This window comes from Topomyia yanbarensis, chromosome 3 (genome assembly GCF_030247195.1).
Source record: "Topomyia yanbarensis strain Yona2022 chromosome 3, ASM3024719v1, whole genome shotgun sequence".
Taxonomy (NCBI): Eukaryota; Metazoa; Arthropoda; class Insecta; order Diptera; family Culicidae; genus Topomyia; species Topomyia yanbarensis.
In genome coordinates this window covers 226,089,294-226,093,847 of record NC_080672.1, presented here as the reverse complement: position 1 = coordinate 226,093,847, position 4,554 = coordinate 226,089,294, and the positions used below count along the sequence as shown (strand labels likewise).

The window sequence follows — 4,554 nt, the reverse complement described above, 5'->3', positions numbered from 1 at the left end:
TCATGTTTGTTATACATACTAAGTATACCAAAGCATGCGATGTGATGACCGGAAGATTAGAGAAGCAACTCCTCCCCTTCCCCCCCCCACTATTGAAAACTATAGGAAGGATTATTCAAGATTAGCTAAAACTAGTCGAGATTATTTTGGGAATAAAAAAGTTCACTAATTTATTTTAGTCCAACGTTTAGAGTGATTTCCCCCTAGGGGTGTGGATGTTTTTTTATAACCGTTGGCTGAATTTTCGTGAAAAAGTATGTGTCGCCACGCGATGGGAGGACAACCATAACAACTGGGTGACTAAACAGAACAGCGGGACATTATGATTTAGAGCAACACACCACCGTTCTATGAATCGTTGGGGTTTGCACCATGCGATGTAGAATAATATAGTCAATGAGACAAAATAACTAATCGAATGATTCACTGCGTATAGTTTTTCTCATGTTCCCAATCTTCTATTGGCAGACAGCCGCTTTAAATGATCGGTGCAACGTCGTAACATTATTTAGTGAATTCTTGGTGGAAATGTGGTGCTTCCTGCCGATGTTGGTGACTCGAAGGCAAACCGAATAAAAGGGCTCCAGATTGAAACAGTTAAACATATAGGGTAGATGATTTAATTTTTCTCAAACTATTAGGGTGCTACACTATGTTCCGATGAATATACTGGAAGAGGTAGAGATTTTGTGCGAAGTAGGGATACCAATTTTTTATCCCATAATTTGAACAGCAGACGATGTGTTCGGTTAGGTACAATAAATAGATAGGCTACGATGATATAAAGAGATGTAACCCTCTCAGTGGGAGGCACGATTCTCGAGAGTCTAAGATAGAATATTTATGCAATTTCACCCGATCGAAGTGAATTATAACTCTTACAGAAACATGGACAAATATATTGCGAATGAATAAATTATGTTTCTAAAGTAAATTGCTTTATGTATCGAAAGAAAATATCCAGTTAAGTTATAAAAGTTTGCCCTCTTGCTTTGGAACAATTCAGCAGTTTAAAACTCTCTTAAAATTAGACGTGCACACTCTGGGAGCCAAAAGCGATATACGAAGAATAAACTGAATCGTAATGACATTCTATAGAGAAAAGAAAGGAATTTGGCTTTCTTTCATTCATAATCTTTAGTAAAAACAGCGTGTGGTGATATTTCATTCGTTTGTCTATTCCTTATATAGTTTTAGTCGAATAGTTATCAGCCAGCTCCAAATCGCATTATGGCACGTTGAAATCTCGTATCGAGGGTATCCATTTCCACGTGTAGCCTTCAAAACTGCATGATCGCTGGTCCAAATAGCAGCTGTGTATCAAAGATGCTAACACGTTTCACTCGTTGTAATTTCGTAATTTGTATTGCCATACAAAAGAGCCTTCAACTGAAAGAGTACAGAAAAGAAACAAATATCAAACTGAATTTATTGAAAAACCCCGGGGCGGTGGATTGCTCTCGAGTTGCACTTTCTAGCAGAAGAGCAGGCCACTGGACGTGTTTCATTCCCACTTCTGCTAGAAAGTGAAACACCAAGGCAATCCACCGCCTCGGTGTTTTTCAATGAAAAACGACATGGATGAGTTTACAAATGAAAAAGTATTATATCTTCAGTACAATGGAATCACTATCAGTGGGAACCTTGTTTAAGCTTCCGGGGTGAAGTCTTCTCACTACATGATCTTCTTATTGGCTCCTTAAAACACTACACAAGATCTTCCTACACTAGTTTCTAATCTGATTTGGATTAATCGAATTAAACATCATAATACCAATACACAAAGGTGATTTATTGTTCGCAATAGAATAGAATTTATCATCAGGCATTATTTCAACCGTACATCGCTCATCAACAATTTGTCATTTTTGTTGACATGGTGTTAAAAAATATCCACTATCGCTAGCTTACTATTCGGAAAAACAACAACAAAACTCCACAAGCACTTCCGGAACTTTTTTATGCTCCGATTGTAGTGAAAAACTTTTGCTAATATATATTTTTAATTGCAGAAAGATTTAAAATGTGATTGAAATTTTCGTTTGCTGCTTTTAATACTATATGTAAACAAAGTTTTTTATCTCTTTCTGACTGGTAACGCAACGTATGATGACACACGAAAGAAAAATTGATAGGAGAAAAAGAGATGATCGATTTGTTTTGCTCTGGTTTAGACATATGCACAGGGTTGAACATAAGTTCCACTGCGATCCACAACGTCAAAACGGAACGGCATCGGAACGGAATTTCAGCTTATCTGGGCCCTTAAAATTTATACTAGTTGAAACCAAGACGGTTACAGGTGTGCACATTTTTTTTCTGTGTGTGAGTGCGGTTGTCATTTTTCTTTGATGAAGCCGAAAAAACAAGAGGATATGAAGAAGAAAAGCTCAAACAAATGACGTAGTGGGCCTTTCTGTTGCCATAAGTTTTCTTTCGGTTCGGTCATAGTTAATTTATTCGGTTTTTTCGAAGTAAAAAGTGTCCCTAAGTGTTCTAATAGGCAGATCCGAGGTGAAGCTCGGCTTTTTCTCACTTTTCATCGTGCGTCAAAGAATCAGGATGCTCGTTCGTTCACTTCAAGGGCCCCGGCCGCCATGCTTAATTTTGCATATATTAAACTAATACACTCAAAAGTGTCAAATGTTCCCACCTTTCTCCCATCTTGAGTTGAAACGTCATACGGGTGCACTCTCAAATCAAAGCAAGGAAAACCAGCAACAAATCCGATTCGCTTTTGTGAGAACTTTCGTGATTTTTTTTGTTCTAAGTGGTATTTCTCTTCTCTGATGCAACGCAAACAACATTGCCCGCAACGCAAAATACATTATGAATTTCTAATTTCTATTTTGATGGAAATAAATGCATTTAATTTCGCTGATTTTTAAAAATGCATCACAAGTGATCTGCCCCTAGGGTTGAACGCACTTACTCCCCTCAACACATTTTATACTAGGGAGAATAACAATATTCGATCCATCTCATAATTACAACTTATCACAAAAATGGTTATATGGGTCATCTCCCGTTAGATTTACAACCAAAATTTGAATTCCTTCCAAATTTTTTATGCATTCTTTAGCTAAAAACAATTAACACGTATTTTTTGCTTTGGCTGAATATGATACTTTTTTCAAGTTATGAGATTTGTAACTTTTGAAATTTATAAAATTGAACATTTTTCAATCACTGATGACTGTACGGAAAAAAATATTATTTACAAAAAGTAATTTTTGCATGAGCTTACCGATAAAAACATAAAAAATATTTTTTGTTATATAGCTTATGAAATCTGCAATTATTATAAACAAATTGATTTTTTTTTAAAGTTGGGCCAATTTTAAATATTAAGAATCATGTTTAATCTTTTTTTGTGAAAAAATATGTAGTGGATATCAAAATACTATGCGAGATATTACAGTTATAAACTGAAAACAAGCCAATTTTACACTAAACGACCAGTGACAGACCTGTTATAATTGTATTATCTCGTGAAGTACTTGGAGATCCATTCCGAAATTTTGACCTAATCTTCGCAATATAATTTTAAATGATTTCAAAAAAAATAATAAAATGTGTTTGGTTCAACTTGAAAACAATTTGCTTCTAGTATTTGCAGAATACATAAATTACATAGCAAAAACAAATATGCATTGCAAAAACAATTTCGGTGAGCTCATGCGAAAAGGAAACTTAATAAATTATTTAATATTGTTCTACAAATTGAATAGTTTCTGAGTAGAAGATTCATTGATTACAGCAGATACTGAGTAGGTGTCTACGGGTCCGCTACCCCCCCCCCCCCCCCTTTTGGTCTTTCATACAGTGGTATGCTGAATGCAGAATTGTAACGAAATTTGAGCGTACTGTTAAGTGGAGCCGCATGCAGAGCAAGACTCGAGCTAGGATGGTGGCTACTAACATACATGTGAGGTACAAGCCGGACTTAATAATAATAACAGAGTCCTACCCCTGCTCACGATAAGGTTGGCAACATTGCCAGATGATGTGGCGCCACCATCGATCTACTTTATCGGCATCATATCGCTGATGCGGGTAAGAAAGCGAGCGCACAAGCTGGCATTCATTTCGCGTCAGTCCATTGTGAAGGTAAGTAATATTTAGTCCAACCAGTCGACTTCCGTGCCGAGTGATTTCCTTGCAGTAATTAATAATGAATAGCCTCACCTACCTTAGATCCAAAGCAAACTGGGAATTTACATTGGCGATCCTGCCAGACGTGAAAAAGTTTGTGAAATCACTCGGCGCGGGGATATCACGATGAACTTAAAAATTAGTAGCGAGGGGTGTGTAATGAAAACCACCTGGCATATTGAAAGAAAATGGCGTGTTAAGACAACCGCGAAGTGAAAAAGGTATGTAAAGAAAACCACCTGGTGAGTTGAAACAAAATGGCGTGTTAAGATAACCGTCAAGTGAAAAAAGGTGTGTAACGAAAACCACTTGACGTCGAAACAAAATGGCGTGTTAAGATAACCGTCAAGTGAAAAAAGGTGTGTAACGAAAACCACCTGACGTCGAAACAAAATGGCG

At 36.8% G+C, this 4,554-nt stretch overlaps 1 long non-coding RNA gene across 2 annotated transcripts; it reads right to left on the bottom strand.

Annotated features, from left to right (window-relative positions):
- Nucleotides 1–1,157: 1,157 nt before the first annotated feature.
- On the bottom strand, nt 1,158–3,171 carry LOC131688834 (uncharacterized). 2 transcript variants are annotated; one of them, XR_009305311.1, is made up of 2 exons: nt 1,912–3,171; nt 1,158–1,389 (listed from the first exon to the last, which is right to left on the bottom strand). It is a non-coding gene; the product is annotated as an uncharacterized LOC131688834 (long non-coding RNA). The 2 variants fall into 2 exon arrangements; XR_009305312.1 differs by lacking the exon at nt 1,912–3,171 and adding an exon at nt 1,644–1,776.
- Between the last annotated feature and the right edge of the window lie 1,383 nt (nt 3,172–4,554).